At 45.4% G+C, this 26,926-nt stretch overlaps 1 long non-coding RNA gene across 1 annotated transcript in view; it reads left to right on the plus strand.

Annotated features, from left to right (window-relative positions):
* Window positions 1-775: 775 nt before the first annotated feature.
* Window positions 776-26,926, plus strand: part of LOC122482479 — a 41,597-nt gene continuing 15,446 nt past the window's right edge. The window contains exons 1-2 of the long non-coding RNA XR_006297190.1: window positions 776-953; window positions 12,425-12,494. This is a non-coding gene — a long non-coding RNA (uncharacterized LOC122482479). The remainder of the gene's footprint in view (window positions 954-12,424; window positions 12,495-26,926) is intronic.

Below are 26,926 nucleotides of genomic sequence, written 5' to 3' on the forward strand. Positions count from 1 at the left end.
TAAACTCCAATTCATCGATTCCACAAATGTACAGCTACTGGGTACTGCTTCTGTGCCAGGCACTGGAAATAAGAGACACAACGTTACTCTAGAAGAGCTGAGTCTAGTCGAGGAGACAGAGAAGTAGACAAATACAGCCTTTGCATGAGAATGTGATGAAAGGCAAGCCAGGGCACAAGACGCTGTGGGAGAAGAGAAACTCATGGAAGCAGGGCAGCAAGAAACCGTCCATGAGGACCACAGTGGCACCCAGGAGCATACCATAGCCCCCTTAGGGCCTGCATCATAGCCTGAGACCCTCACCACACCATACCCATCAGTATTAGTGTGTGAGGGTTGCCATAACAAAGCCTGGCTGGCTTCAACAGCAGAAATTGATTTTCTCAGACTTCTGGAGGCCGCAAGTCTAATTCAGGTTGTGAACAGGGTTGATTTCTTCTGAGTCCTCTCTCTTTAGTTTGTGGATGGCTGTCTTCTCCCCGTGTCTTCAAATGGTCTTCCTTCTATACAAAGCTTTGTCCAAATGTCCTCTTCTTATAAGCACACTAATCATACTGGATTAGGGCTCACCCCAATGACCTTCATCTCCAAACACAGTTGCTTTCTGAGGTACTGGGGGTTGGGATTTCCACATACGAATTTGGGGAGGGCACGTCAGCACATTACACCATCATTTTTTACAACTGTTGTGAAGCTGCTATTTAGCCACTGTCTTCCCCAAAGCACACAGTGACCGTTAGCTTTTTGTCTTCTAAATCTTCTGTATTAGGTGCCAGGCTGACTCAAACCTGGACCCACTCCTGTCACGTGAGAGGGATGGAGAAGCCCTGCATCTGGTTCTTGAAGTGAAGGCCTTCATCACTCTTTTCCTCAAAAAGCTGCATGTCGATTAGAGTCTTGGAACAATCGCTTTCCACTGCTCATTGGCCCAGCTCACTGGCCTCTTGCCCAAGGTATTTGAGAAGTCACTTTATCTACAATAAGAACTGGTGTTGCTTTTGGAGCTGGCAGGGAGAGAGCCAGTGAAGTGGCCATCCATCAAACGAGGCCCACACAGGCTGGCCTGAGCCCCTGCGGAGGGTGCCAGATGTTCTAATCTGTCACCATGGGTCACAGGGGGATAGTCTTTGATCGCTGAGACCCTAAGGCAACACGGCAGGACTCTGCACAGTCTGTGTGAAGATAGGGGAGGCACCTGGTCTTCGTTCCATAGCTCAGTGTGATGAAGGGTTATGGGACTTTACTAGGAGCTGAGAACCAAGGAGAGAAATGAATGGGCTGCTGGCTGGGTCCTCAAGGAGCTTACATTCTCCTGGGGAAGACTGTCCACCTAAGAATGCATTAGGTTCTGGCTGAGTTGCTTGGGGGTTCAGAGAGGCTTCCAACAGGAGCTAATGCCTGAACAGAATTTGGAGGACCACTGGTGCTAGGCAGCTCTGTTAATGGGGCCAGAGAGTAGAGCAGGATGGTCCAAGCAGTGAGGGAGGAAGTGGCAGAAGTGGGATCGGAGAGATGGCCAGGAGGTAGAGGGATAAAAAAACCATGCTAAGTGGTTTGGACATTTCCTGTGAACTTTCAGACTGTGTTTGTTGGGGTCACTGGGGTCTTTTGTGGTGCCTTGGGATAAGGAGCAAGACTGAGCAAGCGAGACACTCATCAAGGCATCTTGGCTCTGTCCTCTTTTGATTATTGGGATTTCATTTGAAAAAGAAATGTTGTAAAGCTTAAAATCAGCAACTACTATTGCATTAGCTATTAGAGAGTCCTTGTGGGATTCTCAGCACAGAACGGTATGGTGACGGTGTGGAATCTGAAGCCGGGGTTGGGGGCTGCCACAGGCCTGGAGGCAGGGGCAACAGATAAGAGACTGGTGTAATCGTCCAAGAAAAGAAATAGAAAGGAATTGAGAAATTGGAGAAAGGGTTGGGAGGTGAAGCTGATTACACTTGCTGTTGATTTAACATGGAGAGTGTAGGGGAGAGAAAGGTCTTCATTGCTTCCTGAGTTTATTGCCCAGGTGAGTGGGTGCATGCTGGTACCTTTAACTGGTCAAAAGAGTGGAGGGGAGGGAGCTTATTTGGGCAGACACATGAGGAGTCAGGTGCTGGCCATGTGGACTTCAATGTGCCGTTGGGACACCCAGGTAGAGCTGTCTAGGCGGCCATGTAATTAAGTCGTCTGAAGTCTCGATATATCCCAGCCTGAATAGAATGCCTTGCATATTGCAGACAGGTGCCAGTGACTGCATATTTTTAATTTTAAAATTCATGTACGAAGTCTTCAGGGTTCTCTGTAATGTCTTCTATAGCTACTTTTCAATCTTACCTCCTTTATACTTCCCAAAAGTATATGAAATTAGAATAGGCCAGCCTTCCCTGTCCACAAAGGCTCTGCTCAGCCAGATCAGCTTCTTAACTGTTTCCCAGTATACATCTCTTTGGAACCTCTGGAACAGATAGAGAGATAGTGGAGAGATAAAATGGATATCTCCAACATTGTGTTCTTAGAAAATGTAATGAAAGGTATGATACATGATGCACCGTTTCTCCATTTCTGCAGATGCCCTTCTCCCACTCCTGTCTATGTGGCATGACTCACTCCACCAAAACCTCGTGCTGGTTCCATTTTTTCCACAGATCCTCTGACTCTGCTCGCTTAAGGAGGTTGAATCGCAGGTTAGTTTGTAGCAAGCATCTGCAAGTTTGTAGGGGAAGATTCATTCTTTAGAATACACTTTCGGTTTCCATTTGCCCAGAGACTTACCATCGGGGTACCCCAGCCCCACAGCCCTGGGCACAGTTGCCCTCGTCTAGTGATGGGGAGCTTCCCCACTCATCAGGATACTAAGTGCTGTCAGGGAGCCAGGGCACCTTGTTCTGGGTCAAAGGCATCTAGCTCATCCGAGGTCCTGGACCCCACTAGCCTGTCTGCTCTGTCAGGGTCTGTTTATAACCTGTGGGTGTTCGTTGACCACATCCCAGTATTGCTGGATTTCCATGGCCACGTGCTGAGCTCACCTTCCCCTGCCTTACTTTTAGTCTGCCCCTACTCCCAGGTGGATTCTAATTCTCCAGCCCTGGGCAAATGCTTAGCAACAAAACCCAAGAGCCCAGGCCTCTTTCCAGCACTCCAAGCAGCATCTCCTTCTGCAGAGTCCTACCTCTTCAGCGGGTGGTAATGTACTTTATTCATTGAGGAGCAAACACAGAGGGTTACTGAGTTCTCCAACTGTGGACAGTGTCTCTTCCCTACATCCACTGTCCCTTCTGAGTTACTCCACTTTTCAGGGTGCCCAAGGAACCCCAAGGTGACTGCTGTGTAGATGGCTGCCTCTTCAGGGGCAGTCAAGGTGTTCAGCTCATTTTCTTTCCATGCACTGTCTTGCATCCGAGCAATAGGGATTCTTTCTACCCCTCCCAAGTAAAAGAATGATTTATATGGCCCACATGGTATACTTGTAAAATACACACAAGGCCTGATAAATTATACAGTATTTATTATCCTACTAAAATGATACCCTTTGCTTAATTAAAGTAGCCATATGCTGTAGTGCAAATCATTCTCATTCATTAAGATCCCAAAATATGTTAAAAAAAGAAAAACAGCCAGCAGCAGTTAGGAAGAATACAATAAGATCACACGGTTTTGAGGCCATAACTGCATTAAAAATAGCCTCACTCTTCAGGGTGATGTTTTACCAAACATGGCCATCCCTCCATCCATTCATTTTTTAAGCAAATAGGCGTTGAGCACCTGTGCTGCCAGACAGCTTCCAGGTACCTGGGACACTACCTGGCCTCTGTCCTCAAGGGGCACACAGGCTAGTGTGAGAGAGAGAGACCAGTAAACAAGCACCACAAGCAGGTAACTGGCTATGTGAGCCACGTTAGAGGCTCATCTAACCTAGCCTTGTTGGGCCAGGAAGGTTTCCCAGAGGAGGTGCTATCTGGGTTACATCCTAAAGGATAATTAGGTCTGGGAAGTGTTCCAAGCTATTCCCTTTTCCGTTACCTTGTTTATTTTCTTCTTAGTGATTAACAGATCACAAATATGGGTTTATTTTTTTTTTTGTTTACATGAATATTTTCTGTCCCTCGCCCTTCCCCTTACCACCTGAAGATAAGCTTCAGTAGGGTGCACGACTTTCCCATCTTGTCCAGTGTTTTTCCCCCAGCACCTTTCATAGTGACTAGCAAATAAGAGGGCCTCACATAGATCTCCTGAATGAAAAAATGAACACTGACTAAAGAGTAGCATGTGCAAAGGTCCAGAGCTTTGCGTGCATAGGAGGTGCTCTGAAAAGGGCAGAAGCCATCATGCCACGTTGCCCAGCGCTTCATGCCAGTCCCCATCACCTCTGTTACACTCCTCCACAACACACCCTTCCACACACTCGCCCCTTTCCCACAGGAACTGGCATTTTCCCTGGCTAGAGTAAATAAGCACATTTGCATCCTGGAACAACAGCAGCTATGTTTCTCCATGACCTTGGGGGTTAATGGCCATTGGCTTCCGGGTACCATCTGCAGGGAACTACGGAAAGAACAAACTCAGCTGTGACCACCTGGCAGCTTCACTGGCACCGAGAGCCACGATGGAGTCCCCCCTCCCCCCACCACCACACCCTCACTGTTGGGAAGCTGTGTCCAAGGTGGGAACCACACTGAGGCCAGAGTCAGAAAAATCTGGGTTCAAATCCAACCTTTCCTGTCTTGGGCAATGTACTTAATCTCCCCGAGCCCTTTCTCTATCTTTAAAACGGTCATCAAATTACCCCCTTCATGAAACTTTTAGGGATTAAATTCAGGAAATTAGGGGAAAATTCCTCAATTCTCTAAGACTCAGGTGCCTCATTAGTTAAATGCAGATAATGGTTAAGAGTATCTGTCTCGCAGGGTGATTGTGAAGTTTACATGAAATATTGGAGATAAGACTGCACATGTGTGATTGTTTGTGTCCAGGGGAGAGAGACCAGAAGTGTCCTCCAGATCATCTAATAATAGCAGTCACATTTACTGAGTGTTTACTGTATGCCTGGCACTTCAAATTTAATACCTAAAGTTTCTCTCAAGCTGGATTATTCCCAGGTTCCTGTCATGAGGGAGGGGAGGAAAAAGAAAGAATTTCTTGCCAGTTTATCTTGAACCTAACTTACATATATATATGAAGACCTTAAAACGTATATGAAATCCGTTAGATGGATTGTGGCAGATTGTATTTCCCCAAAACAGCCATGACAATGCTATCCATTCTGCATGTCCTTCTAGGACCTTCCACATATTTCCCTATCAAGAAGTGGGGTCTGTGCCTCATCCCCTTAAGTTTGCATGAGCCATTGGTTTCAACCAGGTTGGATAATTCCAGAGCCCATGTTTTTATGGGATGCTGATACGTGGGACTATTTGTAAGCCTTTTTGATGAAGCAGTGGCCCTCTATTGGGAAGGAGGAAAAAATTAAGCTGGAATGGCAGGCCAGGGCCAGATTAGGAGGCCTTGAATGCCATCCTTTGATCACTTAGTGACACACACAGCCAGGTACCGCCTGAACTACTATTTACATAGTGATTTTCCTTAAATCAAATTTAAAACTATTCCTTTAAAAAAAAAAAAAAGAAAGAGGGGCGCCTGGGTGGCGCAGTCGGTTAAGCGTCCGACTTCAGCCAGGTCACGATCTCGCGGTCCGTGAGTTCGAGCCCCGCGTCGGGCTCTGGGCTAATGGCTCAGAGCCTGGAGCCTGTTTCCGATTCTGTGTCTCCCTCTCTCTCTGCCCCTCCCCCATTCATGCTCTGTCTCTCTCTGTCCCAAAAATAAAATAAACGTTGAAAAAAAAAATTAAAAAAAAAAAAAGAAAAAGAAAGAATAGGGGCACCTGGGTGGCTCAGTCGGTTAAGCGTCCGACTTCGGCTCAGGTCATGATCTCGCGGTCCATGGGTTCGAGCTCCACATTGGCCTCTGTGCTGACAGCTCAGAGCCTGGAGCCTGTTTCAGATTCTGTGTCTCCCTCTTTCTCTGACCCTCCCCTGTTCATACTCTCTCTCTCTGTCTCAAAAATAAATAAATGTTAAAAAAAAAAAAGAAAGAAAGAATAATAATCACAGGTTTTATGTCCCATTTATATTTATCTAACATACATAAAATAAGCATTTACCTCCTTTTTAAAAAAATGTTTGTTCGTGAATCCCACAATAGAGTGCTCCTGCACCACCAGGGCATCTGTATCCCATTTCAGAATCAGGGTACCTGGCAATGCAGAGCCACCGTACATCCAGAACAAAGAGAAGATCAAAGGGACCTTTTAGGAAAACTGACCTGCTCTTGGTAAATACCATTGGCAAACACATTCCAAAGACTTGTCAGTGAAAGGTTTTCTGGGAGGCATGGGTAAATCAGCTGTGGTCCTCATCCCTGGGATCTATGTGGTCTGGGAGCATGGAGTTGTGTGCTGGTGTGAGAAGCACAGGAAGAATGTGGAGCCCCTTCTTGGAGTGAAAATTTAGCTTATTGGTAAATAATTTAAAACAGTAGAATTATATTATGGATATATGAAGTTTATAGCAAAAAAAATCATAGGAATGTTGAATAAAAAACAAGAAAAACTGAGGAATATCACCCTAGGTGTGAGCAACTTGGGGACCCATCCAGAGCAGAGGGGCTCATGGTTCCTTCCTTTAGCCCATGGTTCTGAACCCTGGCTCCACATCAGGATCATCTGAAGATGACCTGGACCTGGACCTGGACCTGGACCTAGACCTAGACCTCTGAGGATGGGGCCCAGGAATTGGTATTTTTAAAGGCTCCTTAGATGATACTAATGGGCAGTCAGGATTGAGAACTATTATTGAAGGGGTTCTTTGGTGAGAAAGTGCAAGGATCCCTGACAGCATCAAGGGACTGGTTAGGAGGCTGTTCTGTAGTCTAAGGACAGCCCACATATTTTCATCATATATGGTAGAATCTTTGCACAGTTACTTGTGGCACCCCTACAACAGAGGCATGCACAAGCAGTAGCAAATGCACATGAACTGGTAAGTGTGTATGTGCAACCAGCACACGAGCCAGGCCTCTTTGTCAAGCAAAGTCACTATAATGTGTCTGTGGGACAAAGCCATGAGACCAAGAACTGGTGAGTCACCTACAGTCATTCTCCCAGACACACTAGTCAGGTTAGGCTGAACAATCCGTGGACTCAGACACTTCACACTTCCCTGAGGGATCTGTGAGGCTTTTGTTCGTCCTCACTCTGGTCCTGCTTCCCCAGAGCCTGAAGGCCGGGCCCCCTTCTGACTTCCAGCTGAGAGCAGGCTCTCTGTCCTAGATCAGAGGGGCACTTGGCAAGGAACAAAAAGAAATTGCAGCCCAGCTCCAGGGCAATACTTTCCTAGCTTCACAGCTCGTTCTTCTTGCTCCCTGGGTCCCCAAACAAGGGGCCAGTCAGAAAGTAGAGCTCCACAACAAGGCAGCATTGTCCCCTGGGCCTGGGCTTCCCTGGGACTTGGGTGAGAGTAAGAGATGAGCGAACTCTCTGGCCACAGGGTCTAGAAAGAAGCTGGCACCTGGGGAAGAGCCATTTCCCAAGCAGCTGGCCAAGCTGGAGTCTTCCAGCTGATGTGGAGACATGCCCTGCCCTGCTGCCCTCTGTCCCCTGAGAGTGCCTTCTCTCAAGCCCTCGCTTCACAGAACCCTCTTTTTGTGTGACTCTGACTTTCATTTACCCTTCCCTGCACAGCACCTCTAGCAAGTCGGAGGCCGATCTTAGAGAAGCACAGAAGGGGTTCTGGGGTAGGAGCTAGGCTCCCAGCTTGAGGTACCAGCTTCACCTCCTCAGAGATCACTGTCCGGAAGGGAAGACCCCAGCCTTCCCAATCCCCCAGACTGACAGCTGGCGTGAAATGCAGCCAAGTGTACTCCTCACCCTTGGACCCAACTCCCAGAAATGGTAGCTGCGTGTAGTAAGGAACTTTTGTGAGGTTCAGTAATTATGAGGAGGCCTCACCCTGATTTCCTGCCTGCGTTTTGCACTGAACATCAGTGAAGATCCAGGGCTCTTCCCTTAACCTTAAACCTGGCCACAAATGTCCTCTGTGCCACATGCTCATCATCCTCATTTTAGTGGACCTTTTTTTGGTTGCTCAGCATCTCTTATTTTTTCTGGAACCAATCTCCACCTACCACATACCAGTTAGGGTGTTTCAGGCTACAAGCTGAAAAACAAAAACAAAACCAGAAATTCAATATGAACTGGTCTAAAGACCAATGATGCCTGAGGAAGGGAGGCTTCAGGGTTGAATTGGTCCAGAGACTCCAGCTCTGTCTCTCTACCACATCCTCAGACATGTCCTCCTCTGTGGTTGGCTGACTGACTCCCCTCATGCTTGCACAATGTCTTTGGCATCCCCAGACTTCACAAACATACATGCAATACCCAGAAGAGAGAGAGTTTCTTCAGGTGGCCCGGCACTCTGCTAAGAGCAAGGGTACTCTTCTTCCAGCAGTCTCCAGAAAACTGACTTCAGGAACTGTAGGGACCTAACATCTAATGGGACCATATCTCTCTAGCTAGTGATTGAGATGTAGACCCCTGGCCTGAAATGAGCTAATCACAGAACTTCATCCCAATGGCCACAGTAGTTGGTCTGTGGATGGGCATAGAATCCAACCTAGGTTGATAATAATCCTTCTATAGAGATTTTCTAGCTGAAGATAAGGTTAAGAGCCACCTCTCTGTCTGGTTATCATACTATATGGATCTTAATTTGGTCGTGCCAGCTGTCCGTCACCTCTTCATGGAGAAACCATCTGAGTGAATGATGCTAATAATTAGACTAGTCAAGAGGCAGAAAGACAGTGTCCTGAGGAAGTGTCCATTCTAGACAATAACCCCTGCTGAAGACTGTTTCTTACATCTAACATACCCATTGGATGTTCATTCTAGCAACTAGATAAGGCCCAGGATCAGCCCATCATCTGTGTGCAAATATTTCTCTCTCAGCAATGATAGGAAGGTTTCTGAGTCAACTGCTCTGGGATATCTAACCCACCAGTCTCCAAAGACAGTCAACCTGATCATTTTCTTGCAAAGTACACATTCAGGGGGGCTGTTTACTACCCAGAGCAAACGGATCTGAATCCATGAAATGCCAGCAAGCATGAAAGAGGGAGCATCTCTGCAATACAAGAGACTTGGGCAACAGCCACACTGCCCAGCACACACTTCATCCCACCTTCTAGAACAGGCAGGATTTATCCCACAACTTGGATTGTAAACATGAGAAGGATAGGGTACCCATCAGCTGAGGGTCACAAAGGAGGCAGTGTTAACAGTGGCCCCATGTTTTCTCTTGCTTTGTTTTTATTCATTTAGTCAACAAACATTTTAGGATATAAGAATACCTTAAAATAATATTTTACCTTTACTTTTGTATTTCTCTGTGCTGTCCTTTCTCCCTTTCTCTGGTTTATTTTCCATTCTCCCCCCAGCTCCATGGTTAATCTTTGGCTCTTTTATTGTGATATCTTTGCTTCTTTCAATTCCTTCTTCTTCCTTGACAGATTTCCCCACATACTTTATGTTGTGGTTTCCCAATTTGCTTTACAAAACAGCTGTGACTGAGAGCCCTAAAATTTACTCCTGGACACGGAAGAGAACAAAACAGGAAACACAAAGAAACATGGCATTTTTCTTGGAAGCAAGTTTCTTGTGAGCTGAAAAATTCTGTAATCAGACCTATGGACAGAAGGTTAAGTGATAAGATTTCTGAAGTGATAAGATCAGCCTCTGAAGTCCCAAGCTCACCAACCAGGAAAAGAGTAGGGCCTTCTAGAGAAAGGATTACCAAGAACCAGCCATTGGCATATGAGAATGCAGAAGATGGCAAGGCATTGGGGGCAGATATTAACCGCACTGAACTGTGAACTGGAAGCAGAACTACGCTAACTTGCTAAAGCTTGACTCAACCTGAGCTGGTTCATGTGTACCTTTTTGTTTTGTTTTTAAAGAAAAAAGTCAAAGGGGTTTTTTTTGTTTGTGTTTTTGCTTCTTGTAAGGAAAATCTTCATGAACTTGAAGTAGGAAGGAATTTATATGTCTTCTAAAACTACTGAACTGCTCTAAGTTCAGGAAGTGATGTCCTGATTGTGAAGTCCAAGGCTTCTTTGCAGCCTTCATCCTGCTTAGCTCCTCTGAAGCTTGCCTGCCTCCCAGCCTTTCCTCCTCCCTGCCTTTCCTTCTCCCTTCCTCCCTCCCTCCCTCTTTTGCTCCCTCCCTCCCTCTCTCCCTTTATTTTATTTTTTAGCTTTAAAAGCACTTCTTTCTGCATTCCCACCTTCCTGAAACCTTCTCCACCCCTGGCTTCTAAAAGAGTGATCTCTTCTGTCTCTGGAGGTTTTCTGTCTCTGTTTTTCGTCTAGGTCATCTTGCTGTCTTCTCTCCGCTAGGCTTTATTCCCCAGATACTGTTGTCTCTGTGCTTCCTCCCTTTCCATGCTGTCCTTCTATCTACCTCCTTGGCTTTCTTTGGTTACCACCTATGGAGGCGATCCTCAGATAGTACCTCCAACCCAGCCTTTCTCCCAAAGTCAAGACCCACATTTCTGACTGCCCAAAAGACATACTTATTGGAAGTTTCAAGCTTAAGTTGTTGAAAACACAACGCATAGTCTTCCTCCAGCAAATCCTCTCCTGCTCCAGTCTTCTCTGATGACCCACTACACTTGTGTAGGCACCAGGCCCTATTATTTCTGAACTCTCACATTTATGCCCTTTTTTCCAATTCTAATATCACTGCTTTTATTCAGACCCAAGCCTTTGCTCTTCTCTGTTAATTACAGCAATAGCATCCTCATTGCTTTCCGTTCTTTGAGTCTTGTCTCCACCCGCACTGTTCCTTTACACACGACAGTGCTGTCTTGCTAAAACACAAATCTGATTATGTCACTGTTAGGTTCCTTCAATAGTTTTTCTCCTCTGAAGAGTAAAGCTCAGGCTCTTTGGAATTGAGTCCCAGTGTCCTACCTCCTGTCCTCGTACCCTCCTCTGTGCACCTGTCCTTCCACGGTTTCTTTATTTTAAAATTTTAAATGTTTATTTATTTTTAAAGAGAGAGTGGGGGGAGGGGAAGAAAGAGAGGGATAGAGAGAATCCCAAGCAGGCTCTGTGCTGTGTGGGGCTCAATCCCATGAACCATGAGATCATGACTTGAGTTGGAAGCTTAACTGAGCCACCCAGGTGCCCCCTTCCACAGTTTCTTGACTGCACCTTCTATTACCTATCCAGGTCCCTCTCCATGGTCTTTGCTCTTCCTGATGTTTCTCCATCCTCCAACAATGACTCACTCTCAGGTCTCATTCACATACTTGCTGGAATGTACCTCCCTAACACATGGAAAATTTAATATTTGTTGAGTGAATGAATAAATGCTTGAAAAATTCTTATTCTTCCTTTAAGATTTGGCTCTGTCATCACTTTCCTTAGAAAGGCTTCCCGTCTCACCCCAGTAAGAGTCAGTGTCTTCCTTTCTTGCATAATAGCATCCAGGTTCCTTCTTGTAGATTGTTCCAAAGTCATCTTAGTATACTTAATTGGCAACTCTTTATCCACCATAAACTGTGAGCTCCTTGAGGATAGGGGCAGTGACTTGGTTTTTTGTGCGTCCCCAAAGGCAGAGAAAAGAATAGATCCTGGGGACGCCGGGGTGGTTCAGTCTGTTAAGCGTCCAACTTCAGCTCAGGTCATGATCTCATGTTTTTGTGGATTCAAGTACCACCTGGGGCTCTGTGCTGACAGGTCAGAGCCTGGAGCCTGCTTCAGATTCTGTATCTCCTTCTCTCTCTCTGCCCCTCCCCTGCTCGTGCTTGCTCCCTCACTCGCTCACTTGCTCTCTCTCAAAAATAAATAAAAACGTTAAAAAAAAAAAGAATAGATCCTAAACAAATGCTTACTGACATGAGATGAACCAAACCAGTACCTCTACAATGGAACATTCCCCAGAGTGTTTCGTTTGGCTCAAATGCATGGTTTTTGAGTCAAAGTATGTATGAAATGGCAGGAAGGAGAGCATCTGACTTCAGTGAGGGAGGGTCCAGTGGGCTGTTCTCTTGGAGAGAGCAAAGAACAAAAGGGCTTCCACTTTGTTGTTCTTAATAATGTGTCAGCAGCAATCAGGATTTAACAACAGTAGTTAGAATGGGTCCTCTTGTGTTCTGTATCCAAACTGGGGAAAATACACAAACACAACAGCAGAAATCAGTGCAGTTCCTCCTCTGTTTCCTATTTAACTGTGCCAGCAAGCAGCCCATTGATGCTAATTGCATTGGGGGGAGGAGGAGTGTGGTGGGTAGAGGGCCTTCCTGGTACCAGGGAAAGGTGAAATAGTGCCATAAGAAAAGCCTGAACTACAAGCTTATATCAACATTTATACTCTTTCTAGGACAGGTAACGGGCACATGAAGAGACAGCGGAAGCAGTTCTGGGCCAACCAAAAAAGATCTCAACCCAGGGTAAGTCTTATACGAGGAAAAGCCTGTCCTTTGCTGATGCTCAAAACATATGTGACTTGAAATTGTTTGTTCATTCATGTTAAGGGGACTGAGTTCCCACTGGCCAATCTCATGTTGGGAAACCCAATCCCTACTCAGGAAAGCTTTATAAAGGTGGAGGAGGGGGGAGAGGGAGGGGGAGAAGAACTCATGCTAGCTGTCTTGTTTGTTTGCTTCTTAACCTCCCTTGGTTGAGGTTACCAAGAGGGTGCACACTGGCTCTGCTCAGAACAATTCTGCTGCTGCCAAACCCATCAACCTTTACTTGCCATCTCTCAGTAAGGAATACTAATGCCAAATAGATGAGCTGTGTCCTGGAGCCAGTGACATCCCAGGAGGGAGTGGTAGCATCAGGAGATGGGAGGAGAAGATGGGAACAAGACACTTTAGGGAATCTAGTGGCCTCCAGAAAATGGAAGCTCTGAAAGTATTAACTTCTCAGTGTGGCACCTGAGACATCCTTGTGTGTTTTCTAGAACATTTTGGAGTATTCACTGGAGGTATTTCATCCAGCAGCGAGAGTCTTTTGGAGTCAGAGCACTGAAAGCCCTAAGCAGATGTTCCTTTGCTCCTCTCATTTATTACATACACTTCCTTTGGACCACTACCCATGGAATGGGCAATATTAGTTATCCATCAGGATGATTATTAGCTTGTTTTCCTCTATCAAGCTCAACCATAATGTTTTTACTTTTTTCCTTGGAGTCTACCCATACAACGAACAGCTGGGCTGTGTGAGGGCTGAGAGCTCACACTGGGGATGCTTGTTGCTGAGGGTGTGGGGCTTGGTGTAGGGACACCTGGGGGATGGTCACGTGGCACACTGGAAGGGCCTCTGCTGCAATTTAGTGTCAAGATGTCTACCAGTAGGTCAGCTCCACTCATGAAATAAACCCCCATCAGTCCACATTTCAGCAAATGAGATCTCAAATAACCATTTTAACATAGTTCATTAAAAAGATATAAACCAACAAGTTACAAAGCCATTATCAGGCATCATTCAGGAAAGAATAGTTCAAAATATAATCAGTAAGTCGTCTTTACCTCCTTGTAGAATCTTAGGATAACTCAATACTTCTAATCAGAGACACACACACAGAGTACTATATATGGCTTTTTGTTACTGTTTTGTATTTTATTTGATAACTTGTCTATGTAGTCACATGGTACCTGCAAGCTAATCTGAGTAAATAGATAATCTCAAATAGAAAAATATTTGATCCATCCTACACCTTATTGCCATCCCCCTCTCTTGCTCATCCCCTTGTATCTTACTAAGAACTGTGTAAGACCCTTCCTCCATATACAGGTTGCCATTAGTAATGTCCAGTTGGTACAATAGTACCCACCTCCTGGAGGCAGTTGGCTGGACCACACTAGGCACCCAAGGCCAAACTGGTCCCATTAGATCCCTTTCTGGATTTCTTTTCTTTCTTTTTTAAACAACTTTTTTGAAGTATAATTGATAAACAAAAACGTGTGCATATTTAATGCATACAATTTGATGCACTTGGACATATGCATACACCTCTGAAACCATGACCACAATCACGGTAATAAATATATCCATCCCCTCCAAAAGCTTCCTCCTGCCCTTTTAGGTTTTTGTTTTTGTTTGTCTTGTGGTAGGAGCATTTAACATGAGATCTGTCCTCTTAAGAATTGTTGTAAGTGCACCATACATTATTGTTAACTACAGGCACTGTGTTAGGAAACAGACCTCTAGAACTCATTCTGGTACGTAACTGGAACTTTATACCCGTGAACAACTCCCCGTTTGCCACCCCACACCCCCTGGCAGCCACCATTCTAATCCCTGCTTCTATGAGTGTGACTGGTTTAGAGACCTCATATAAGTGGAAACATGCAGTGTTTGTCCTTACAAACATGAGCAGGTTATTTCACTTAGCATAACATCCTCCTGGGCCATCCTTGTTGTTGTGTGGGACAGGATTTCTTTCTTTTTAAAGACTGATGATATTCTGTGTATGTACAGACCAGATTTTCTTTCTCCATTGATCCTTCAGTGGACCTTTTGGTTGTTTTTATGTCTTGGCTATTGTGAATAATTGATAAAAGGTTAATATCCAAAAAAATATAAAGAACTCCTACCATTCAGAACAGAACACCAAATAACCCCATTTAAGAATAGACCTTGGGGGTGCCTGGGTGGCTCAGTCGGTTGAGCATCCAACTTTGGCTCAGGTCATGATCTCACGATCATGATCACGTGGTTTGTGGTTTGAGCCCCCCGTCGGGCTCTGTGCTGACAGCTCACAGCTCAGAGTCTGGAGCCTGCTTTGGGTTCTCTGTCTCCTTTTCTTTCTGCTCCTCCCCCACTCATGTTCTTTCTCTGTCTTTCAAAAATAAATAAGTTAAAAAAAAAAACTAAAAAAAAGTGATCTTGAATTGACATTTTTCCATTGAAGACCTACAAATGACCAACAGAAATATATGAAAAGATGCTCAACGTCACTAATCATCAGCAAAATGCAAATCAAAACCACAATAAGATATCATCTCACATCCATGAGGATGATTATTATACAAAACAGATAACAAGTGTTGGTGAGGACGTAGAGAAATTGCAGCTTTTGTGGACTGTTGGTAAGAATGTAAAATGGTGCACCTGACTTGAAAAACAGTATGGTGGTTCTTGAAAAAATTAAAAATAGAACTACCATATGATGTAGTAATCTCACTTCTGAGTTTATATCCAAGAGAATAGAAATCAATATCTCAAAGAGATATCTGCATTGCCATGTTTGTTGCAGCAGTATTAGCCTTTCTTGGATTTCTATAACAGAAACTGAGGAAGAAAAGGCAATCTTTTTCCTAGTGTAAAGAAAAGAAAATGTGAACAGAGTTTGAAAATACAAAAGATCCTATCAGAAGATACAGAGAAGACTCTTGTCTTCACCAACGAAAAACTTGTTTTCATTTCTTGAGATGAGAATGGAACTCATGAAGTATTCCAATGGCTGGTGGCACATTTTTGCCAAATATATGAGATCTTTGAGCCCAGGCTTTTATTAACAGTGACCCCAAGCTCATCTAAGCACCCAGCACTGTATTAAATGTTTATTAAAAGAACATCAGCACACATGGCCCTCTGACTTGATGTGGCAATCTGCCAACCATCTTGTTCCAATGAATCTGTCTCTTGACTAAGGCAGATGTAGCTATATCAGTGATCAATATGATGATTATGGTCAGTAAAGCTGACCAACAGCCTTAATAGGTCACGGCTCTTATTTTGGCTCACTTCCACTCTTTTTAAGTGGAAAGACAACACCCGGTACAACGGAGGCTGAGGAAAGCCTGAGGGGTCTGACACCTGGGTTCCTTTCACAAGAATGGACATGCCCATTCATGACGAGACCTAGAGGACATCAGAGACATGAGTCATGATGAGTTGCACTAGGGGCACACTGCATTTTCCACAAGGTGCTGTTTGTGGGATGGATTGTAAAAATGAGCCCAATCATGCCCTTTCCTGAGTTTATGCCTTTGCAACATGACTCTGTACTTCCTCCCATGAAGAAGTGGAGTCTATTTGCCTCTGCTCAAATCTCGTTTTGGCCCAAAGAATGTGGCCACAGTGATAGTATGTCAGCTCTGAGCCTGGACATAAGGGGTCTTTACACTTTAACTTGCCCTTTTGGAACTTTGAAATAACATGTAAACACATCCAGGCTAGCCTGCTGGAGGATGCAAGGCCATGTGAAGGAAGGTCCATTTGTCCCAGCCAAGGCCATCCCAGATCAACCCCCCACACATGAGAGAGAGACCAGCCAAGGTCATCAGAGTTGTCAACCTGACCTCCAGATGACTTCTAGCACTTTAGTGAACCCAGCTGAGAACAGAAGAACCACCCAATTGATAAGTACACTCATGAGCCAGAATAAATGCTTAACTGGCTTAAGCGGCTAAGTTTTAGGGTGGTTTGTTAGGCACAAATAGATAGCTGAGACACTGCTTAAAAATGCTAGAGTCAGATAACAGACTCCATGAAAACACCTACTACACCTTCCTTAAATCCCAGTGTAGCACACGGTCAGAGGGGAGTGCCTCAACTTCTATAGCACCTTGATCCCATTAGATGCCATAGCTGCTCCCATAGGAAAAGTAAAGCCGTGTCTCTGTTGCCTTCTGATCTTCACATTTGCCTGTCTCTGCACCTACACCTTTCTTCTGGGAACAGAATGTCAGTCCTGCAGTGTTTTACACTCAAACCTCATCAGTTCTCACTGACACACTAGGAGGTTCTGCCAGGCTTTACTCGGCACCCAGTCACATGACTCCCTCCAGGTTGCCCTTTGGGAGCTGTCTCATTTTATATGTCCTCACTGCTTTCTCTTGCCACTCTTTCCTCTGTCACAGTATTTATTCCACTCTGGTACATTCCCTGCTCAGACTTTCCCACTGGACTGGAGGCTTCACGAAGACAGTGAGCACGTTTTCCTGGCCCATCATTAAATCTTCAGTGGCCCATCATTAAAATCTTTAAATCTTCATTAAATCTTCAAAAAACACAGGGCTTGGCACATAGTAGGCACTCAGCAAGTATCTGTGGAGTGAATAAATGAGCAAATGGCTGCAGGCCACTTCCAATCTTGCCTCCTCTCCCTGTTTGCCTTTCATCCTGTCCTCTCTCATACTTCCTGCTGTCACTTCAAACCTTGAATCCTGCTTCCCATTGAGATCCTTAGGTGTAGGGCTCTAAGTAATACTCTTGGCTTGGAAGACAAATAACACCTTGTATTACAGAATAATTTCTGTCAAAATCAGCTAATATAAGAGAGCAAAAGTTTTGGTAGTTACAAGTGTAAGCTCCACGGGCGCCTGGGTGGCTCAGTCGGTTAAGCAACTGACTTCAGTTCAGGTCATGATCTCACTGTTCATGAGTTCAAGCCCCGTGTCGGGCTCTGTGCTGACAGCTGGGAGCCTGGAGCCTGCTTCGGACTCTGTCTCCCTTTCTCTCTGCCTCTCCCCCACTTGCGTGCTCGCTCGCTCTCTCTCAAAAATAAATAAGCATTAAAAGAAAATTAAAAGTGTAAGCTCCAATTGCTGAATAAATGAGGTGACACTCAATGTCTCTGTACAGTGGGTAGCACATGGTACGGGTTCTTAATTCATGTTAGTTACAGCAAGCTGGAGGCAAGCAACTGGGTACCATCCTACCCAGTACTCAGTGCTTAGTACTGTCCTGGGTGCTGTAGGGCAGACAACAACCCAGTACTCAGTGCTCAGTGCTATTCTGGGTGCTGTGGGGAGACACAACCCAGTACTCAGTGCTCAGTGCTCTGAGGCAGACACAGGACACAATGCAAACAGGCAAAGTCCATGTTAAGCCAGGACCCAAGGGTGAGAGCTCTGTTGCACTCAACATCCATTCACAGTGACAGGACAAGCTTTCATGGGAACCAATTTCTGTCCCACAGTCCGTTGACTTTTAAAATCCTTTTCAACTGCATTACAGAATATTTAGATGCCTTCTCATAACATTCTCTGATTGTATAAGCCCTCATCTCCATGAAATAGGAATGAAATTTCTAGCTGCCTCAGGTATCTGAAAGGGCAAAATTCAAATTCCCTGACTTAACAAGAAATAGACTTTGTTTTATGCAAAAACACAAAAGCCCGTCCCTGCACAGTCATGGTATGGTATCCCTGAGGTGTGTTTATTCAATTTTATTTGCCTATCTGCGGTTCAATTTTCATGGGTTTTATTTACTTTTTTGCAAGGTCCAAAATCTTTCTGAGATACACCTTAATGAAGAGTAGTGAACCACTTAAAAGGTTTATAAGATGCTCCAGTAATGGGAATTAGAAGTCATTATCTTCAGTGAAGGCAGCAAATGGTTGTCTGAATTGAGTTGATTTTGGTGATACATATTATAATGGAACAAATTACTAATGAAGTGCTAAATTACTGGAAACATCCCTGTTACTTATTAAACACTTTGGTTAATTGGGCCAGGAAAAATAAAGAGTTGAAGTGCATTTTAATACCTTTTTTGAGGCTAGGTCAGAAGTGAGCAGATACGAAAACCTGAAGCCCAGCCCAGACACAGGCTTCCGACCGCCCTTGAGAGAAGCTCCTGGGAGGAGCTGCTGACCTTCCAAGTTCTAAACAGATCTTGCACTATGAGCACTCTTCTCTCTCAAAAAATTGGTGGCACTGGCCCATAATCCAAAGTCAGTACCAGTTGGTCTTTAATGAACACTGAAAAATGCATCTGGAAATGAAGGAAAAGGACCTTGGGGAGGGAAAATGTGGAAATACAATACAGGAGCATGTTTAATGTATTGTGTGTTGTGAAGATTCCTGCTTTTTAGAGTGTGACCTAGTTGAGAAGCAAGGATGCTACAGATTCCACCCTTCTCTACTTCCCTCCCTGTGTTCTCTGTTCTGTAACTTGATTCTGGAAACTGGCTTCCCATTCTGTTACCTGTGCCCAAGTCCTTCTTTTGATACCCAGCCTGTGCTTCTGGGTTCTAAGATCAGGACCCTGACTTCATCTGGCTGTTAGGATCCTCAGGGATTGACTTTCTACCTCTCAAATCCCAGCAGCTTGTGATAGATAAGTTTATGGGCCACGGCATGCTCAGATATCTGGTTAAACGTTATTTCTGGGTGTGTCTGTGAGGGTGTTTCTGGAAGAGATTAGCATTTGAATTGGTGAACTGAGCGAAGCAGATGGCCCTCCCCACTGTGGGTGGGCATCATCCAATCCATTGAGGGCCTGAAAAGAACAAAAAGGCAGAGGAAGGTTGAATTCGCTCTCTGCCTGACTCCTTGGTCTGGACCACAATCTTCTGCCCTGTGCACTCCTCCTTCTTGGGTCGTTAGACTCAGCCTGGAATCTGTACCGCTCGGCTCTCTGACTCAAGCTTTCAAACTACAGCACCTGCTTTCCTGGAACTCCAGCCTGCAGACGGCAGATAGTGGGACTTCTCAGCTTCCATAATTGAGTGAGCCAATACCTTATAATAAATGTCTTTCTAGATGCAGAGGTAGAGATAAAGGCACAAATATAGATGTACTGTTGGTCCCATTTCTCTGCAGAACCCTGACTGATATAGAGCCCTTGTGCCTCCTGATGAGTTTACCTGATGCCACCTCCTTGAATACCTCTCCTCTTGGCTTCCTGAAGGTTGTCTGTTCCTGGTTTCTCTGCTGTGGCTCTATGCTGCACGGCTAATACTCTTCCATCTCCTCCTGTGCATGCCCCCGATGTTGACAACCAGAGATTCCCCCAGGTCCCAGCTTCTGTCTGCTGCACCGTATCCACTTCGATATCAGTGGATGGGTTTGTCTCCTGCTCTCTACCCACCCACAGCCCCCCTGTGACCATTGGATTTCAGGTCCCAGCCACTGGACAGTATACAGGACACAAATGCAGAGTCAGATGGTCATGATTCCAGTCCAGAAACTGCCAGTAACTATCTGTGTGACTGGAAAAATTCACTTCACCTCTCTGAACCTCCTTTTTCTCAGCCATTTTCCAATTCTATTTACAAAGGGCTACTAAGTGTCAGAAATTCAAGAGGTAAAGAAGGCCAGGTCCTTGCCCTTAGAGAGCTCGTTTGAGCTAGGGAAACAGTCTTGTAAATAAATAATTACAAAAAAATTGTGAAAGAGGTGCTAAGAACGACAGAGTCAAAATGTTATGAAAATACTGAGAACAAAGCAGTGAACTCTCTGGTAGAAGGAGACCCGCAAAGAGTGTACTGAAGAGGTGTTTGAGCAAACCTTAGGGATGAGCTTGTATTTACCAAGGAGTCGAGAGCCTTCAAGGCAGAGAAAATAATGTATGCAAAGGCAGAGGTACAAGAACTGTAGGAGAAATGCTAGAAACTAAGCATAACTTAGAATGACCGTAAGAGGGGACAAGTGGCCAGCAATGAGGTCAGGATGCAGGAAGGAGCTGAATAATCAGAGCCTTTTATGTCGGGTTGAGGAGGTTGCATTTTTGCCTATAGACAATGAGGAACCATCACGGGCTTTTTAAACAGGAAAGTTGCCTGAGCTCATCAATGTGTGTAGGATAACTCCAACCTGTCTATGGAGAATGGGTTGGAGAGGCAGGAGATGGAAGTAGGGAGGTCAGGGAGAAGGATGCGACCGGGCAGGTAAGACATAGAACGTAGTGGCAGTGCAAGAGGTAGAGGAGTCATACAGTGAAGAATTTGAAGAGCTCGGTGATTAATTTTAGATGTGGGAATGTGTAGGAGAAGCAGATGTCAGGTCACCCCCAAAGATTCTGGTTTGGATACACTGATGGCGATAGAAAGACACAGAGGGAAGGCTGAGTGGGGGAATCAGTAGAGACTACTGATTTTTGCTTTGGACCAGTCGTGTTGGAGGCACCTAAGAGGCAGCCATGTGCAGGTGCCATGGCAGGAAGACAGCTGCTTCAGAGCTGAGAGGTCTGAGTTAGTGACACACCCGTGAGAGCCATCCGTAGAGGTGATGAGCACATGAGGTCAGCCAAATAGAATGCACCCAGTAAAAAGAGAAGAGGGCCAAGGACAGAGCTTGGGGACAAAGCTGCATTTAAAAACCTGGTGAAAGAACCATCAAGATACTGAGTAGGAGATGTCAGGAAACTCAGAGAACTAAAGAAGGGGTCACCGGGGCGCCTGGGTGGCACAGTCGGTTAAGCGTCCGACTTCAGCCAGGTCACGATCTTGCAGTCCGTGAGTTCGAGCCCCGCGTCAGGCTCTGGGCTGATGGCTCAGAGCCTGGAGCCTGTTTCCGATTCTGTGTCTCCCTCTCTCTCTGCCCTTCCCCCGTTCATGCTCTGTGTCTCTCTGTCCCAAAAATAAATAAACGTTGAAAAAAAAATTAAAAAAAAAAAAAGAAGGGGTCACCAAAGCCAGGAGAGGAGAGTTGCCCAGAGGAGCTGCAAGTGACATCAGAGGGGTGAAAATGTAAGCACTAACTGGGAAAGCGTTCATTGGTTTGGGCAACTGGAGGGTTATTGATGACTTTGCAATGAGCCGTTTCCAGAAATGATACGTAAGAGCTGGATTACAGAAAGATGAAGGACAGGGAGAGGGGATGTAGGCTACTTTTTAATCTGTTTGGCAATGATGGGAAGGTGCAAGCTAAGGACGTGGCTGGTAAACCACGCAAAGTAACTGGAAACTTGAAGTGGAAGAGATTGTAAGCACGTGTGCAGCAAGGGGCTTGGACTAGGTGGTCCCTGAGATTCCTCTTAACATTCTTGTCCTTTGGTTCCAATGACCATGTTTAAGAACATGGGGAAGTAGTCTCGGGCTCCTTGGGGATTTCCTGTTGTACTGGAAATCTGACCTGGCATCGTGAAGGATGTGGTTATTAGGGCTCTCTGCCTGCCTGCCTGCCTGCCTGCCTGCCTGCCTGTCCTGCCCTCCCCAGTCCAGGGCTCTCTGATGAGCTCCGAGCAGGAGTGATGCTTGGAGAGAGCTCACTAGGCTCCAGAGGCACCCAGACCACCCCAGATTTGCAACCTTCATTTCCAATCCAATCAGCCCTTCTCCTCCAGCTTTTACAAATGAAGGTTCCCCCCATCGTGAGAATCACCTAAACTATTGCTTGGTATTCCTTGCAAGGTCCTGGGAGCCAGAGAAACCATGCCTGGAGCCAATTGAAAAGGAAGAAAGCAGAAAGAATGAGTGAGAGAGGGAAGAGAAGAGGAAGGCTCTTGCAGACCTCATTTCCTTCTCTCCTAGGGATCTGATGCATCAGATCTCACATTAGTTAGCTCGGTAGCTTTTTTCTCCGTTTGGTTTAATATTCTCAAGGGAAAACCAAGTTGAACGTGAGCAACAGAAGACTTAAGCACTCTATTTTAATCCTTGAGCAACATATTTCTGAAATAATTTTCAGAAGGCGTTTAGACTTTCAGGAGGAAAAATCTTATCTTCAGTGAATTACTATTTATTGAGGCTTTAATAAATGTTTGTGTGTTTTTTTTTGCTGGCAGGCTGCTTTTTGTAGCCCATTAAAGTGAAGTTTATCTTTAGAAGAGGAAAAGCACCAAGTCTGGTTTTTCAACCCGGGTAGAAACGGGTAGAAACCTCCACATGACCAGTTTTAATCTCACCTGCAGAGGTGGGTTTTGCTACTTAATGATATATTTTGGAAATGGATGTGACACCAAAGTTGGTCCGTAAATAGAGCTCAGAGTGAAGGGAATAAAAAATCACAAATTAGATTCACTTGCTGCATTAGGTAGCAGGAAGTTTCCAATCTTCATCCAATTTATGCCACAGAGGATCAAGCAGTGATTCTAGAACCTGCCTTCTCGGGGAGGACAGCTGGGTAAGCTCAGTCTGTTGTGTGTTTGCTTGTTTTCTCTGTCCAGTCATGTGAAGGAAGTTGGCTGGGAGTTTTTCCCTTTGTTATTGTTGCCTAAGACACAATTGGTACATTATACTGGAGCCTTTTGAAAAGCCGGTGTACGGCTCAATTGCTTGATTTCCATTGTGCTGGAATGGGACACGGTGTAGCCTTAGGGGGCAAGAGATCCTCTCCAGTGGCATGGGAGAGGGGTTGCTGTCTATGGAATTTTTAGAGAGTATGCCAAAATCTGCACAGGCCACACACAATTCTCAGGGGCCTTTGGACTGTTTTCATGCAAAGAATTACCCTTGGCTCTTGATAACGCAGCGTCTGAAATCCCACCACGGGGAATTTAATGTGGGAAGTGATGAGCTGGGGAATCTGTCTTCCTATATGTTTCTGAGCCTATAAGAAGGAAGGTAGGGATGACAGGCCCCAAATGCAGCTTCTATCATTCTGTGTCTTGATGTTACGGACAGAGCACGGGCTTCTAAGTCAAAAAGATCTGGACTTAAATCTTGTCGGTGACACTGACCAGTTATGTGGCAGAGACTACCCAGTCCAGCTCACTCATCTGTAAAATGGAGGAGAGCACGACTCAGCTCGCAGAATGGCAAAAGAGATGATATAAAACAGTTCAAGTGAGTTTCCATGAGCAAATATTTGTGGAGCACCCATCACGCATCAGGCACAGATCTGGACACATAGAATGGAGCAGTGATCGACACTGGTACATAGAGACAAGACATGGTGTGACCAGCAGACCAGTCGGGGCCTCATGCTTTGCTTCTAGAAATCCATTATCTTTCTCCCCAAATCATTGGACTCAACCATCAAAACTTACTGAAAGCGGCACAATTACAAAAATGTAGCAGGACTGCCAGCACTTCATAGGAATCTGTAACCTGGTCTCCGTGTTTGGGACTGACAGCAGCCAGGACCCACAGCCATTAGCTAAAGGATGGGGTACACTGTTAGGGTGCACAGTTGCAGAAAGGGCCACCCAAGGGCAGGATGAGTCTGAGTGTTTAGAACTCCACTAGCAAAGGAAATTATGCATTGTTAATAATAATAATGGAGTAATTTACAACAGAGACCACCATGTGGGAGGGAAAAAGGTACCCTCTACATCTGCTCATATGCCTGTAAGAAATCAGGCTGCCATTTGTCACCCTCAATACCATTGAGTCACAACACCTGGGGTTGCCCGCCTCATGTAACAGACACAACAGCCAGGTTTATGTCCCAAGCGCTGTGCTAGATCCCAGGGATATAGCAATTACATTAACACAGTTCCTCACCCTTGACAAGTTTATGATCTAGAACAGAGGTTGCAAAACTTTTTCTTGAAAGGGCCAGGTAGGAAATATTTTAGGCACTGTGGGCCACGTAGTTTCTGTTATAACTATTCACAAAACACAGCTGTAGATAATACATGAATTACAATGCACAGTTTCTTTACAAAAAGAAGTGACAGGCCATCTCTGGTCCATGGTTTGCTGACCCCTGACTTAGAGGGAATGACAGATATGTAACCAGAGAGTGTCAACAAAACATGGAAAATGCCATGATAGCAGGGAATGGGCACCTAACCTAGCCTGTGACTTTCAGATAAGACTTTTTATTTCGGACTTTGTATCTGCAACCGCACGTGCACATTGCTCATTTCTTTGCCCTTTGCAAAGAGCAGATCTTCCAAGGACAACTACCTCCCAACTCAGGAGGCTACTGCCAAAGTTCAGGGTGGGGGACCCAAACTTGAATAATGATTTTAGCAGCAGACTGGAGAGGAAGACTTGAGATAGCAGCTAAAATGGATAGGACGCAGTGACAGAATATGGAGAAGGAGGGAATGAAGGATACCTTGGCCGGTTACCATGTTTCTGAGTAGGGTGACTGGGCAAGTATTCACCAAGAAAGGAAAGTGAGGAGGAGCCTAATTTTACAGTAAGAGGATAGGTTTTCTTTGGTTGTGGGAAACGGAAATGGAAGTGCCTAACGGGTGTTTAGACATCCCTGAGTCCTGAGGCTTTCCTGTGAACTATTAATAGAGATCCATACCTGATCGCCCTGTCCCCTGCCTTGTCCCTCTCAAATCCAGCCTTACTCAGTGGCTACAACGTTCTACCTAAAATGCCAGTCTGACTGTGGTACTCCCCAGTTCATTGCTCTTGAGTGGCTTTCCATGTGCTGTGGGATAAAGTTTCAATTCCTTCACTTGGCCTGAGAGGTTCTCCAAACTTGGCCAACCTCTCCAGCCTTCTCTGTGACCACCCCCTGCCTCCTGGGAGCTCCTCCATGAGAAGTCAAGACCTTACGCAGGCCAGGCTGGGGGATTTGTTAACCCAGTGCAGATAAGGACTCAGACTTTGTCCCTGGAGGACTGGGACTTTCTCTATTGGCAGAGGAATTAGGATGGGTATCCTCTCTGGTGGAGGAGCAGGATCTCAGTTTCAGCCCAGGAGTCACTAGCAAGACTGCAAACCTCAGCTGGCATTTCTTCCAACTGGTTTTCACAGTCACAGCCTTTCATCAACATGCCCTGAATCCTCAACTTTTCCGGAACTCACAGTAGAAAGGAGAGCACGGTCAGGAGGGAGGCCTCCTTCCCCATTCTGTCCTCCCATTAGCCATGCCTGGTGAACTCCCAGTACCAGGGAAATAAAAACCAGCTCCTCCTCCTACTAACTCCAGGGACCCCATTAAACCCAAACTGCCTAGTATTCACATCACTGCTCCTGAAAAAGGAACAGGATCGATTTTCCTCGGCTGGGGAGCAGAAGCTGGCAGTTTAGAGCTGAAGTTTAGACCCATCAGACATCTCTTCAGAAGAGGATTCACTCTCTGTGAGGCTCCTGGCATTTATAGCTGATGCTTAGGTTGTCAAAACAGTGGTAAGGGGCGAAGCAGCTCCTCAAAGATTATAGGTCAAAGAAACAAAAAGGAAAGTTTTTGGAGAAGCTTTTATAGAAAGGATCATCACTGACAACAGGCTTGTTTCTAGTTGAGCAGACACAGAGTTGGGGAAAAAAAGTTTCCAGCTGTCTGTGGAATATTTCAGCCTTTATTTTGCATGCAGGGAGGATTTGCCTTCTTACCTGCTGGGTTGGGTTACCAGCAGTATGTGAGAAAGGGTGATTTCAGACCATCTTTCGTGGTTCAGTAAACTGCAATCTTTCCCTTCTGGGCTAATGATTCTAAAGAACCTTTACCTTTCCCGTTTGCTCAACATTCAATCAATGACTTTGTGGATTGGGAGTGGTGCCCTCCACCCCAGTGAAAGCAGCCGGCTTTGCCCCAGCACCCATGCTGTGTTTTCTCCAAGGTGTATGCCTTTCCAGAGTATCTTTTATCCAGCCTTGAAAGGTACTACCCGCCCACGAGTCGAGCCCCAGGAGAAATCTGTCTGGATCAAAATATCTGCTTTGCTTTTATTCCCAAGCCCGCTTTTGCCTTCCCCTCCCCCCCCCCATGACAACTGTGACCCACTGCCCCCCAAACACTGCTGTCCCCAGGTCATATGTGACACTTGGTGAGATTTATTTCTCTGCACACATTAGCAAAGATTTTAGAGTTCATGTCCCAGAACTTATTTTCTTACGGAGACTAATAAACACTTTTTAAACCCTCTAAATTGCCCGAATACATATCAAAGAATTTGCTTATGGCCTCAGTGGCCCTGTGGGTAGCTAGCGATCTTAAAGCTTGCAAGAGGAAACAGCACAACTAGACGCTCAGGCTTTTGCCTCCACACCTCAGTCCAGTCCTGTTCTGCTCCCTGACGCTATTCCTTCACTGTCCTTTCTTCTGCTTCTTTTCCTGTGCTCTTGTGCTTGTATGGAAAAGTCCAGGCAACAAGAGAAGGACTTTTGCTACAGGGATTGCTAGTGCCATTGCCTGGATTATTAATTATTGTTGATAGTGAAACATGGGTTTCGGCAATTGGTGCAGAGTAGTTACTTACCCTCCATTGTAGGCTCTCACTTAACTGTGAAAGTATTTGTAATAAAGCTAATAATGAGTGAATGGCAGACATTATCAAAAAGGAGATTTTATT

Source organism: Prionailurus bengalensis, chromosome D1, assembly GCF_016509475.1.
Source record: "Prionailurus bengalensis isolate Pbe53 chromosome D1, Fcat_Pben_1.1_paternal_pri, whole genome shotgun sequence".
Taxonomy (NCBI): Eukaryota; Metazoa; Chordata; class Mammalia; order Carnivora; family Felidae; genus Prionailurus; species Prionailurus bengalensis.